Source organism: Thermobia domestica, chromosome 9, assembly GCF_964235325.1.
Source record: "Thermobia domestica chromosome 9, izTheDome1.hap1.1, whole genome shotgun sequence".
Lineage (NCBI taxonomy): Eukaryota > Metazoa > Arthropoda > Insecta > Zygentoma > Lepismatidae > Thermobia > Thermobia domestica.
In genome coordinates this window covers 19,561,903-19,577,244 of record NC_137462.1, presented here as the reverse complement: position 1 = coordinate 19,577,244, position 15,342 = coordinate 19,561,903, and the positions used below count along the sequence as shown (strand labels likewise).

The 15,342-nt window shown below is 35.0% G+C and overlaps 1 long non-coding RNA gene across 1 annotated transcript in view; it reads right to left on the bottom strand.

Moving 5' to 3' along the window:
• LOC145694444 (uncharacterized) overlaps positions 1–14,881 on the bottom strand; it is a 56,860-nt gene extending 41,979 nt beyond the window's left edge. The window contains exons 1-4 of the long non-coding RNA XR_014133010.1: positions 14,674–14,881; positions 6,586–7,528; positions 3,501–3,633; positions 1,035–1,171 (exon numbers count right to left, since the gene is read on the bottom strand). This is a non-coding gene — a long non-coding RNA (uncharacterized LOC145694444). The remainder of the gene's footprint in view (positions 1–1,034; positions 1,172–3,500; positions 3,634–6,585; positions 7,529–14,673) is intronic.
• Between the last annotated feature and the right edge of the window lie 461 nt (positions 14,882–15,342).

Sequence of the window (15,342 nt, the reverse complement as noted above, 5' to 3'; positions counted from 1 at the left end):
TTTAAAGCCTCCAGCAATTTCTGTCGTAAGCAAACGACGTAACAAAAAAAAAAAAAAAAAAAAAAAAGCTCCCCTTATATATATAAAGGGTGTCTCGAAAGTCTCCCGACATAGGGTAACTGTTATTAAGAATTACAACAAAATGTAAAAGGGGAAACAGTCTCCAAATTTGATGTTTTGAATCTAAAGAGAAGGAATTTTTCAAATTGGACGAGCCGTTTGGGCTGTACACTCTTTATGCTTCTATGCCATTTACTTGGACCCATAAGTGAATGGAGTTACTGTCTTTTAAGCTACGTGTCGATGGACAGCCCCCATTAACCATACTCTTACAAAATTTATTCACCTTCCGGTAAATGGCAATGTTGCGTTTTCATTTACGATTGGACGCATAAGGAGTGTACAGCCCAAACAGCTCGTCGCCAAATTTAAAAAATTCCTTCACTTTAGATTATATCTCCTTACATATTATATCTCCTTTCATATTGGGAGACAATTTCTCTTCTTATATTTTGTCGTAACCCTGATAATAAACAGTTACCCTGTGTAAGGGACTTTTGAGACACCCTATATTATATATATATTGACATACCTCGTTTGAAAAAAATATATCTTTGCACAATATATGTTACACGCTATTATCCTGGACTTGCCTCCACAGCATTTGTTTGCTGATATAAACCTTGGATAAACCACCACCAACGGATTGCCTTAAATAGCAGTGAAAAGCAGATTGTGTTACATGTATTAATTACTAAGACATTTCTGCTGACGAAAATCATTGTTTTTTGAGATATTCAAATTTTTTTTCTTGCTATCTGCACGATCCAAGTTTCTCTGATAACTAATATAATACCCTCTTTTCTTGAAAACACTAGCAGTCTTCATTACTAGCCAAATACACTTGTGAACAGCGGAAGAACATATATATTTGTTCTTGCCAGGTTTTTTTAACTTTTCTTTCATTCTTAATCTCTTAATAAAAACTACAATAACGATTTATTATATCATGTTTTAAACTATGAATAGCGTACCTCATAATCCTAGAAATTAAAGTTTCTGTAGAAATATATTTGGAATATTTTCTATTAATCCTCTCCATACATCCTCGATATCAGCAGACATGGATACGAGCATCACTTGCGATCATAAATGGGATTAGTTCCTGCAGCTGAAATATATATACCTTCATTACTATAAAATTTCTCAATACAACTAAGAAAACATAATTTTCAAACAAACAGTGTTCAGATAGAAAAATAAGAATAATCACGGGTTTATCATAACCCAGTGCTCAAAAAAATTTCATCATTACAATTTCTGATAAGTCAAGTATATTTCCAATTGCTTTCAAGTCTCCTAATCAGAATATTGATTGTCCTAAATGTCAATGTTTATCTTTATTAATTTCTGAACTAATCGTATACACGACTTCAAACACCTTTAAATTTTCTAACAATCCATGGAAACCTTTATGAGTTACTACACTTAGTTTCCTATGCTCCTTGCTAGATGAGCGGGAGAACAGTTCAAACATACTAAAGGCAAGGAATCGAGTAGCATCCAGTAACAGATCATATTGATTACACCAAAGTTTGTATCAAATCTTAGTAATGCTTTTTGTGTGTGTGTGTGTGTGTGTGTGTGTGCCAATAATCATAGTCTTTCTGCACTAATCTAAACAAATTAATTAGGATCAATAAAATCTCACGAACTAGATCGAATTGATTTTAATGAAAATTTAACACAAATTACAGGTATGTCAGGACGATTATTGGATTTTTATCATGTACAGATTCCGGAGAGTTCAGTGTAGCATGTATGGGCTACGTTAGGGCTGTAGCTCTGATCTTGTCACAATGGGTACGTTATTATTGGGAAAAGTTAGCGTATGATCTGCAAATACACCATTGGATAAATAATTATCAATACATACAGACTTTCTTCATTTCTAATATAATCAATGTACGCAGTACTAGTATAAAACAAACCGTATTTGCGCGAATATAGGCCGCACTTTTTTCCCTAAAGTTTGGCTTGAAAAATCACGGTGCGGCCTATAATCGAGATTTTCCCCTCAGATCATAAATCGTCAATTTCAAAATGACATTTACACGTATCTTGTGGGTTGAAATTAATGCCATTACAAGTTACTGCAGTTAACGTTTGAGACGTAAGAAGAAAATACCAGAAAAACACGTTGTTCGAAAACGTTGCTACCGGTAACACCTTATACTGGCACAAAAAAGCACTTGTACACTTGATAGTTTTATTAACAGGAATACGTATCTTTGTTATACATTATATATAATATACACGAAATATTTATATACAGTAGCTGTTCTTGAAGAAAGAAAGAAAAAAAAACTGTTTCGCAAAACTGTCAGTTTGTAACCATCACAATCACTTATCTCAGCATCACTAGCGTTTGATTCTTCACCCCCACTAGACGATCCAGAATGCTGCTCAGAGTCACTATCACAAAGGTCATCTTCATGAGTCACCCTTAGTTATACGAGAGTTAAAGGAGACGGAGATAGATACATTTCGATACATTTCAAAGTTCTGTCTAATTGAACTTTCTCGTAAATTTAATACCGCGGCCTATATTCGAAATTTACTTTCTTCTATAATCTCGTGTCAAAAGTTTAGGTGCTGCATATATTCGCGCAAATACGGTATCTAATTAGATATTTAAAATGAACTGTCTTCAGCGACCAGTAGAAAAAAATAGTACCTAGGAACTTAAAATATGACCAGGACGACATACTTTTTTTCGTAGTGGACATTAATTTTCTTTAGTAACGTAGGCAAAGAATAACTAACATTTTATTGAAATTTATTAAGAAGGAAGTAAACTAACATTTTATTGAAATTTATTAAGAAGGAAGTAAACTAACATTTTATTGAAATTTATTAATTAGGAAGTACTATATAAATATTCTTAACTGTTCATCCAAGAAAGGTTATTCGAACACTTTTACCTAAAGATCTTAGTTTATTCTATTTCACAAAGAGGTAATTACTTGGCAGGTCTTCTATCATACAAACACGAGAAAAATCTGATTGGCTTGCACGATTGAAACATCCTAAACGCTCCAACCAAATTTTACGGAGCACAGGATTTGAGCTGAGTAAAATCACATCTCAATTACAGATTTCTTTCTGTATTCTATACTTCAGTATAATATTTGATATATTTTCAATATTGTTAAGAATATACTGCGAATGAAAAATCATTGCTTCTGAGTTAATTACAACTTTACTCACTTGCTCCCTCCATGATTCAAGCTCCTCTAAATATAATTTCTTCTTTTCTGTGTAAGGCTGGAAGTGTTCGCCACGAGCTAATCAAATTTTTGAAGACCAGAAAGAGATGATTTCTTTTGGGGGGGAGTAGGGGGGAATTACGTCACTTAGGAAAAACGAAAGAGAAAATTGATCTTTAAAAAATACAATGACCACTTACTATACCACGTTCTAAAATACGAATAACGTACCTGAGAATCCTCGAAATGAAAGTTGCTGCTGAAATATAAATGGCCTCTTTGGTACTAATCCTCTCCATATATATATCTCAATATTGTTACATGGATACAATCGTACAATCGTGACCATAAATGGAACTAGCTCCTGCAAATGAAAAATATTATCTTTCATCACTATAAAATTTCTTAATATAATTTATGAAAATTTATATTTTCAAACAGCGTTCAGATTGAAAAACAATTATAATCACGGGTTTATCATAACCCAGTGCTCAAAAATTTTCATCATTACAATTTGTAATTTCAATGTATAAGTCAAGTATACTGTCACTTGCTTTCAAGCCTATTACAGGGTTCCTACTGATCTGGAGAAATCTATTTTCCCTGACCTTTGCTAGGAAATTCCGTGACTTTCATCGCAGGTGTCGGATGACGTTGAAATGTATATATAAGGAATAAATAACGGTGAATATTCATATATTAAAACATTTTTATTCTCTAGAGACAAATAGTAATCAATTGGTCATACGTACACTCATGTCCAAAATTGTCACATATCTATAACTGTCTTCTTATAAGAATATAATTTGATAATGATTTTACAGGGTACTTTTAATACTGATACCATGTGTACAATCGGAAAATGTATTTTTGTGGTAAATTTTATAGGAAAAGAATTATAGATAAGAAAATTATAATGAGTAAAATAAAATGTTGCTAAATGGAGAAAACAATTTTATTTTCGTTTTATTGTGCTTATTTACTGCTCTTTTGACATGAAATTTGCCACATACATGTCTTTGTCGATTATATACATACTAACATTATAAGAATTACCGGGCGAATTCGTTATCAAATTATATTCCTACAACAACATATTTATAGACATGCGACAATAATTTTGGACATGAGTGTACATTCCACTTACTTCTTATAAAAGTCTGAGCAATGTCCCATATTGTGATTATTAAGCTGAAATTGGTATACAATTAATGTTAGAAAAAAAATATATTTTATAAAATTTCTCTGACTTTCCCTGACCAGTAGGAACCCTGTTCTAATTAGCGTATTAATTGTTTTAAATGTCAATGTTTATCCTTAAATCCCGTGCTGTACACGTTTCAAATACTTTAATTTTATATTTGCTTATGGGAAAAAATTAGCACAGACTGTCAAAAGAATTAGTTATACGGACTGTTGTCTCGAAGCTCTATGAGTCACTGTTGGCTTTTTAGAAACAAAAAGGTCCCGTGGGTAAACACGAAAGCAAATCTCAAATCTAAGCACAAGTAATTTGCCATTTTTATACTTTGAAGTAATTCGCCATTAATTGTCAAAACTATTTTCCGTTAAAACGTATTTTGTTGTCTGTAATACATTGGGTTACGTTACGCAAGTTCAAGCTAAAGTTAATTCAACGAACCTTCTGATCCTGATGTAAACATTGTAGAATGGTATTACTCCGCCAGTCATCGGATGATTGGCTATCGGTCACCGCTTCCTTCGAGAAGCACGTGTTTGTATCCTGTCGGCGTTTTGCATATTCCCCGCACGCAGCCATATTGTAAACTGTGATTCGCGCATAAGGTGGGCCAAACCCAGTTTCTACGCATGCGTATTCTCTTTTATTGCATTAATTCAATTTAGTTCTTAGATAGAGTGTTTTTTTTCTGTTATTTCACTGTAAGTAAATTGTATTTCTGGTAATGAGCCTTATAAGCAACAAAAACATTGAAAAACAGCTTACTTGACAATGGACTATTTTCTTCTGCCGCATGGATGCGGCAAGGCTCTTTAACCAATAAAATGAAACGATCACCACGCGTATTTGTTTACATGAGGTACTGAATGTTCCTTGAATGAACTATAGAACTCTGATATTCTCAGAACAGGGTTACAATTTTTTTAATGCAGTCCAGTGAATTTTATTGAGTAAAATTGAGTTTTATTAAATTTTGTACGTATATTTAAAGCTTTATTCCTACTTCAAATGCCATTTAAGCATTCATGTTCTAAAGTATATATTTAGAATGAAACTATGGAATTCCCTTGTCACGTAACGGAAATCCGTGAAACCCATCCACGTTTCATGGGACACATTTTGTACTTGACACTCGCTTATATTTCGATTTCTAGAAAGCAAGAAGTGGATAGTTTTCTAGTGTAACAAAGAGGTGAGTAATTCTATATAATATAGAATAGAAATAAGATATTACAATGAGGATTCAAAAGCCAGCCATCCTAAGATTTCTTTAACTTCCCCCAAAACAGGGTAAGCAAATATTAGGATAGTATCTCAAGTAAGGAGCCAGAGATGAAAGAAAGATTTTATTAACCCTTTTTGACATAAACGTTGTATCACGCACACACATTAATTATTATAGTTTCCCAGAACCTATACGCCTGCTTCAAAGCGGTTTCCTTTTCCTTTTTTAGTTTTATTTTCCACTCTTTGTGTTCGAAGATATAGGGTGATGACGTCCGTTCAAGCCTTTGACAGATATTCACTAAGGGACATAGTTTCACAAAGCTGTTCATCAGGACAAACACGACATGCAATTTCCTTCAACTCTGCATGATCCGCGATCCTCATGTAGCTGAGAGTTCTGATTTGATTTTCTCTGTCTAGCACTAAAGACTTCACAAGCATGAAAATCTAACGTTCGCCTAGTGGCGTAATTTTCTTCTAAAATAACCTTAACTTATGCCCAGGTTTCTGTCGACGAGCGTACCAATAATTTTGCCTTAGCATCTCCTGTTATCTTAGCCTCAATTAATTTTAAAAGCTTACTATGTTGTTATGGGTCTACTAATTCCAAAGCATATCAACATTATTTAAAAATTATCTAAGTTTTTTCTTATCCCACGAAAATGGCTCTATTATGAAATTCATGCCTTCACTTACACTACAGTAATCATGCACACTTTCATCATCTGCTATAGACATTATGAGAAACAATTTAATAACCTTTAATCAGAAATTAAATTAATTACAAGAACAACTATTATAGATGTTGCAAGCACTTAAAAAAAAATGTCGTGCAATTTACACTTAAGAATCAAAGTTATTTGAAATAAATAAAAGTTTCACACTTACAGTACTGTAGATCGTGACGTACTGGTCCAATCGACGCTCAGAGATGACGAGGCCCTCACAGGAAATTCCCCACAAGGAACAGGATCTGATGACAGCTTACCAATAATTACAAAAGCATTTTCGTCGTATTGGTATCCATGGAGTCTATGAGCGATGTCCAGGATTTCTTATGGCTAGCGTTGCGATGGATCCACGTACTCTACTTTAATAGTTGGTGCGTGATATCCAGTTTGTGCCTCTGTGAATAAGATTGGTGTTTCTCCTATGAGATGTTGTGGAATAACAGAGTGACCTAACGTCCAAACAGCTAGCCATTATTTTTCTTCTCCCACCAGCGGCGTATTTGGTTAGAAGATAATTAACAATTTCATCATCATCAAGATAGTTTTCGAAACCGAATCCTGCATCAGCGTTTTCCAGAGACTGTCAGATGGAATGGTGTCGTCTCGTCGTTTTTAATGAGGATTGCTTTCCTCCTCCTCTCACGCATGTTCCAGAATACAGTGTATACATTTTAGAGTGATACTTGTGCTTGAATTTCTGTAATAGCTGATTACTGATTCAAACCGTGTGTTAAGGGTGTCGCTGCAACGGTTCCAGGCTGTAGAGACATTGAATGTATGACGGGAGCGGAATATACAGTTTATGCCAACCAAGCATCACGTTTCTGATAGTGCATCGAGAGAGTTCGCACTCTATTTTATCCCACTGCGGACACCAAAACGTTCGTGATAGCGCCCCTTCAACTGTAACTTGCCTTTGGTCACGCTCTTTACCGGGCCGCAACATCAGTTTTAGACGAATTCATTAAAATGTTCATATAACGAGCTGTATTCACTGTATAATTGGTATGCTGTCTATTAATCCTCTCCATACATCCTTGGTATCAGCAGACAGGAATACAACCATAACTTGTGACCATAAATGGACTAGTTCCCTGCAACTAACAAATAGTATCAAATCATCAGTATAAAATTTAATTCAATTGAGAATGTGTAAATTTTCAACAATAAATAGAGTTCAGATAGACAAATAATAATAATCACGGGTTTATCATAACCCAGTGCTCAAACGATTCTCATCATTACAATTTCTGACGAACTTCTACGTATAATATATTTCAAGCGCTTTCAAATCTTTCAATTTGCATATTTAGTCTCTTCAAAGTCAAGCTTTATTTTGACTAACTTCTGAACTAAGAGTCCCAACAACTTGCAAATCTTCGAAGAATACATAGAAACTTTTGTGGGCTACTGCGATAGGTTGCCTCTACCCAATGCTAGGTAAAAGAGTGCAGTTTAAAAATGTAAAACAGTAGAAGGAACAGGGCAGCATCAAGTTACAAAACATTTATATAAATTACACAATTTTTTCTTTTATCGAACTCCAGTACTGAATATTAACAAACAAACAAAAAAAAAAAAAAAAATGGTTCCTTACCAATAAGTCCTCCCGTGAGAAAAATACACACTCTCCACACGTATCGGAACAAGCTAGTTCCACTTTCAATGGTAAGGTAACAAGAATAACATTGGATGAGAGAAAAATGGTGTGAAAAAGGAATGTATACCACAGAATGAATAAATATAACGTGAAGGATGCTAAAATACCACGAGCGGAGCACAGTGCGAAAGAATGCGCTGAATTCAATGTTGCGTCACTATTGCCAGATCCAAATATACAGTGAAGGCAGGTAACCAGATTCTATCAACGCTGCCAAACTCCAGATTTAAAGCCGGTTTATATTTATGAATAAATAATGATTTTTTTTTAAATATCCCGTTGTTTCTTTGTTTTTGCTGAATCTATCACATTAACCTGCTTTATATTGTCTGTATGTTGTTCTAAGTGAAGCGCCCATCCCGACATGCCCTCTTTTTGTGACTTCTTTGATTGTCTAATATGTTCTTTAATTCGGGTGTTAATATTACGTTTCGTTTGATCTATATATGAGGAGTCACATTCGCATTGAGCACGATACATACCTGACTTATTCAATGGATTAACAAAATAACTTAAATCCGGAAAGATGTTTTTCTAAACTTTTCGGAGGAATACTGGAAGCAGATGTTATGCTTTCCAAGAATTCGTTGAAATTTTGTCGATAATTGTGCAAAGAAAGGAATTACGTTATATTTATTCCGCAGTATGTATTCCTTTTTCCACACTTTCATTTTCTCATCCGTGTTTATCCTTGTTACCTTACAGACGGAACTAGCTTGTTGTTCCGATACGCTTGGAGAATATTTAGTTTCCCCACGGGATGATATATTGGTAAACAACTAATTGTTAAATTGAATCATCCTCTTATATGCTTATATAATAATTCTAGTATTGAAGAGTTTATTTTCAAACTATACGTATCCATTCAATGTCAAACCTGTTAATTTTCGATGAACTTAAATAAATTCTATTAAATAACTATAAACTAAAGTGTATTCAATGTAAGAAACACACCTGGGATAAACAAATGACGTACTACAATGAAATGTAATTGGCTGGAGTTATAAATATAGTTCCGTGATTGACGTAATTGCTTATTTGTAATTGGTTAAAGAGATGAACTATTTTTTCACATTGTTTCGTATAATTAACTTCACCCATTTGTTAGACGAGACGAAAAAATATCAATTCACGGAGCAAAATATACTACTACAAATTACTGACAAAATATATGCTATATTCTGTGATCTTTACTTTCTGTTATCGAGAAAAAACAATCGTCACAGTGTTGCTAACATGCAAACCGATAAGTATCTATAACAACAAATGTTAAACACTTGAGAGAGAGAGGTAGATAGTAAATGTAGTAGAGAATAAACATTTATATAATATTTTTCGGTACAAATTTAATATATTTTGAATTGCTCGTAACAACCATAATAAAGAAAAACCGTTTTTAAAAAAGTGTAATGGCTATCCTTAAGAAACGCAGAGATTGCAACAGTCATTTTAAGTCCCGCCCCCAACAGTCACCTTGCAATTTGAAAACATGGCGGCGGAAATAGAACAGCTGACCGAAGCAGAAATCTCGCCATGAAGCACGTGCTTGACGCGGATTGATACAAACTGATTTGTTTATCTCAGGTGTGGTTCTTACGTTGAATACACTTTAGTCACAGTCAACATTTTTTCTTGCGGACACTAAATTAACAAATGCAATACATGAAAAATATTCAACAATAACTGCAAATTGTAAACTTTTTAATCCCTATATAGTGTGTCTACTAAATTTCAAGACTGGCAACACTGTAAAATAATCGCTAGAGCCATCAAGCGCTTATTGTGTGTAACTTTTAGTACCGTGCCGAGTGTTGTGCATTGTGTGACGAATTTACGAATTTATGTTCCGAATTTTGAGAGTTACAGTGATTTCAGTGAACTGTGTTTTCTTTGTTGGTCATGGATAGTAAAGTAGAGCAGAGATAGCCATCAAGTTTTCTGTAAAACTTGGGAAAACAGCCACGAAGACTGTGGACATGATTCAAACAGCTTACAATAATGCTCTTTCTCGAGCGAACATTGTTGTGTGGTTTCTTCGTTTTCATGAGGGTCCGGCAGGCGTCGTCATGTGTGAAGACAATACTAGTGATGTTTTTCAACTGGCAAGGTTTTGTGCATAAAGAATTTATTCCAGAAGAATAAACTATGAATGCTACGATTTACAGACATTTTAGCACGCTTAATGCACAGAATGCAACGGGTTTGTCCGAAATTGTTCATTCGGGTGACTGACTCTTGATGCACGACAATGCACTGTGCCACAGAGCCATTGAAGTACAGACATTTTTGGCAAAAATAAAAAAGAAATCATGTTTCAACCATTCGCACTACTCACCTGACCTGGCCCCTGCAGACTTTCTTGTTTCCAAAGGTCAAAATGACGTTGTAAGGAAAACATTCTGACAACTTCGGACATTGAAAAGGCTGTGGCGAAGGAACTCAACACTGTCGTACATGACTTCCAGAAAGAAATCTAGGAACTATACAGCCGTGCAATTGTCTGTATACAAGGAGGGTCATATATTGAAGATAGCCAGCCAATCACAGTAATTCTCTTCTGCATTATTTTCTGATAATGCCAGTCTTAAAAATTAGTAGACACACTGTGTGTATGTATAAATGGAAAATACGTATAACGTCTCCACTTACTGAGAAAACTGTTAGCCCGTTTGAAATGAATTTCTGAACTTAGTTTGCAATCTCCTCACTCCAGCTCTTTAACAGTTAATTTTGATTAAAATACATACAATAAGGGGAAGGAGTTTCTAAAGGTGTGCCAAAAATTGAATGTTTCATAAGACCTATAAGTTAGGAAAACGAAATTCTACGTAACATATACTATTAACTGAAAATATATGAACAAGTATCGGAATGGGCCGAAAATTCAACTTCTAAGGCTATGAAAATGAGTAATTTCTATATTACTTTAATTTCCCATTGTGTATTCAGGAAACGTTGAATGTAAGGAAACTATTGAACCAAAGAATAACAATGGCTATTTTGAAATCTCAAACCTAGTTAGGTTTGTTAAGAAAGAAAAAATATATACCATCCCACAAGTCAATGAAGTCGGAGCGTGAATTTAAGCCGAGAAAAATACCTACTAGAGGTAAATTAACATGTGTTTAATATTTGATTGAAATGCAAGTTCTAAGTGAGAAGTATTATACAGGGTGGTAGGTAACTCCACCGACAAACTTTGGGAGACGATTCCTTATACGAAATGAAAGAAAAAAGTTCTAATAAACATGGGTCGAAAAACGTCTCCTTTCAGTTATGAACTACCGAGAATTCCAAGTATCACGTTTCAAAACATCCTGGCTTAGAAACTATAGGGCCTATCCCAAGCGGTTTAAGGAATTACACAGGAACTGGTCCTACGCTCTATTTAAATATCCATGTTTCAGAATTCACCGGTACCAGTGAAACGAACGCATCATTAATACTTAAAGGAGTATCCCTATACTTCAACTTTCTTTTCACAGTTCCTTTCACCGATAACGGAAAATGGTAAAACATGGATATTTAGATAGAGCACACACTAGTTCCTGTGTAATTCCTTAAACCGATTGGGATAGGTCCTAGAGCTTCTAAGTTAGGGAGTTTTGAAAAATGATTTTTCGAATTTTCAATGGATCATAACTTCGGCCCATGTTTATTAGAACTTTTTTCCTTCATTTCGTATAAGGAATCACCTCCCAAAGTTTGTCGGTGGAGTTACCTAGCACCCTGTATAAATATTCTTAGCTGCCCAATTAACACAGGTCAATCGAATTTCCTCTTAAAGAACCTGTTTACTCTGTTTTATGAAGAGATAATTACTTAACAACTCTTCTAACATGTAAAATGAAATGAAATCTTTGCGTTTTAATGTCCCATGATTATGTCATTTGGGCTAAGGGAGACGATGATTAAGGCAACTGAATGATGGAAGAATTGGTGAAGTGACAAAATGTTGAAGCAAACGAGAGTACCCCGAGAAAACCCACGGACACGATGTTGTCCACCACAAACCAACTTAGGCGCGGATCGAACTAGGGACCCCACGTGCCACTCGACCACTGTGCCGCCTTGCTTCTATCATGTAAAGACGAGAAATTTTTGAATGGCTCTCACGACTGAAATCTCTTCCTAACATCCTAAGCAAATCCTGCGGTGCACAGGATAATTAGTTTTAAATGAGTTTACATCTCTACTAGTTCAGTAGTATCTGGTTTATTTTGAGTATTGCAATGAAATATTATTAGACTTCCAAACTATGCTATGCATAACTGTCGGAAGTCTTATAGAAGGCTATGTCCGTCTGTCTGTCGACAGGTATCAGAACAAAAACGGTAAAGGAGACCGAGAAGCGGTTTTTCGCAATCGATTCACGGTCCAAAGAATAGGTTCCATCTCCTTCGTTAATCTTCTATTCAAACTGGTAGTAGTTCAAATTAGCCATTTCCGGTTTCAACGTTTATTGCCATAGAGCGAAAATGGTAATAGGCACCGAGAGCTGTTTCTTACAAACAGTTCCGCCTCTTAAGACAATGTAACATGATTATCGACATCGCTACTAAGACGGGAAAAGGATCAAATTATGACTTCCGGTTTTCAATGCTGATTTATTAGGAGAAAAAACTTTTTTTTTTTTAATCCATTCAGCTTGCCAAGAATAAATAGGTTTCATCTTTTCCATTAAACTTCTGTTCAAGCTGGAAGTGGTTTAAATCAGGGGCGTCATTTAGGGAGGGGCAATTGCCCCCCCTCCTCTGAGTTTTATATAGATTTTGTCAATAGAGTAGTAGTAAATGAGTGAAAAACGCGAAATTTTACTATATCAAGGGGTTTCCCCCCCAAGCAAAATCTGAAATGACGCTCCTGGTTTAAATCAACCACTTCTGGTTTCAAAATAGAACAGGAATGGTAATAATTACCGACAAACTGTTCTTGCAATCGATACAGCGTCTCAAATGTATATCACACAATCCGCTACACTATATGGAAACCGAAAGTGACAGAATTTATTAGTACTTGTGGTTTCAAATGTTCGTAGAGCGAAAACCATAAGATTTTTTTTCTTTTCTCAATCGATTCAGCGTCCAAGGAATAGGTTCTATCGCCTCCCTTAACCCTCTATTCAAACCGAAAGTGGCTGAGAAATCGATTTTTAGTTTCAACCTTTATCGCCATAGAACAGAAAGAGTAAGGGGTAGCAAGTAATGACGTTTTAATATGGATTCAGCATCCGAAGGAAAGATTCTATCTTTGATATTGTTATTCTATTGCAACCAGTATTTATACATAAACTACTTCAAGTTTGAGTACTGAATGTACATTGTTTGAAAGTCTTACTTTCACACTGTGAAACGATACTCACTTGTTAATGAAATAATACAACTATTCTATCTAAGCATGCGTGGTAAAAAGGTCACGAAGTTAGTTCTTAGTGGCGCCAGTTCTAGTGTTTTTCTGTTTTCTTTTTTCTCAAGCCTTGAAGATGGCTCACATTGACCTGAAGATCATTAAGTAATTGTGCAGGAGGTGATGTGGTAAAACAAAACGGAAGGCCTTAAGTAATGGTAACAAGCAGTATTAATTGTATTGGTTACTAAGAAAGCTGCTTGTGTTGATGTATTGATTGCTAAGAAAGCACCTTGTGCTAAATGTATTGGCTACTAAGAACAGAAGTTAAATGTATTGGTTAATAAGAAAGCAGCTTGTATTAAATATATTGGTTACTATGAATACTCTGAGGAAAAAAAAAAAAAAAAACTTGCTTTACTCTAGATTTCAGCGTAAGAGACCCCTGAGTTTAAAGCCTTGTTATACTAAGATGCTGTCAACAATTCTATACATTATACCTTGTTTTAATCGTTGAAGTATTTACTACAAGTTGGTATACATTTAAGAACTTTACGTGGAACTAGGAAGAAGTTATCAGTAAAAATGTACTCAAAACCGTGTATTTTTTTAGCCATCTTCATAAACTAATCAGTTTCACATGATATATTTCAGAAACGACGAATCTCTTAAAAACGCCATTCACACAGTTCAATATGTGATTGTTACTGATTGCAATGAGCAAGTTTAGTCACCTTTACTCCTTACATCTTCAAGCAAATATCGATATTGTGATACCATGCTATTTCTGAATCTAATGAAGCTACACAGGCATATTAAAACGATCTAGATAAAATATGTTATATCTATAAAACAGACTTTAGTGTAATGTTGTAATATTGCAAATAATAAATTATATATTTAATCGGAAAGTTCCGAGCTCTTTCGCGGAAAAAATGTTCACTGCCAACCGATCCCCTTTGTGCCACGTTGTTACAGAATTCGCCTACGCAGAAGGCTAACGCATCACCAGTATGGGAAAGAAGTTCTCTCCGACTTCGCTGTGGCAACGTTGCAGTACCTGTGTTGCTGGACATTCTGCGTCTTGAGAGAAGGCCAGGGTGATTTAACGGAAGAAAAAGTATGTCACTAATTCTACTTACAAAAGCTGTGCCTAATTCTATAAACATTTTTGTTTTTAAGACAATTGCACACATTTCATTAAGCATACATTTTAAAATAACTGCTTTAAATACTTACTTGTTTATTCGGCCGAATCCAAGATTTCACCATCACTGTTACTGCTTGAAGCTTCATCCGAATCTTGTGTTGATTATGAAGGATTCCAAGACAACATCCAAATATTCTTGCGTACTGTAGTAGTGATGTTATATTTTTCTTACATGACGTACTGCATTTCTCCATACACTGACGGAAACATTTTTAAATGCATCTCTGCTAAGTATACCGACCTGAAACGATTTATTATTATTATTATTATTGAAATGAAATGAAATCTTTTAAGTTTTACGTCACATGGTTATGCAGGTTAGGCTAAAGGAGACTGTGATGATGAGAAATTAATGAAATGGTGGAGCGATGAAAGTGGAAGAACACCGAGGAAACCCACGCACACGGTGTTTGTCCACCACAAAGTTCACTTGGCGCGAGCTGGGATCGAACCAAGGACTCCATGCACCAAAGGTGAACACTCTACCACTGAGCCAAAGCGGCCCTTATTATTATTATTGCAACCTCGTTCTGCATATACGATCATTTCAACTCTATAGGGTTCAATTCGCAATGTTCCACAGCATGCCACGAAAGTTTGATTTTCACTATTTCGCACAACTATATCACATTTTAAAATATGAATAATGTAGTGAAACCAGATCATGTTGCCTACAGAAATCGATAAGTATTTGACCT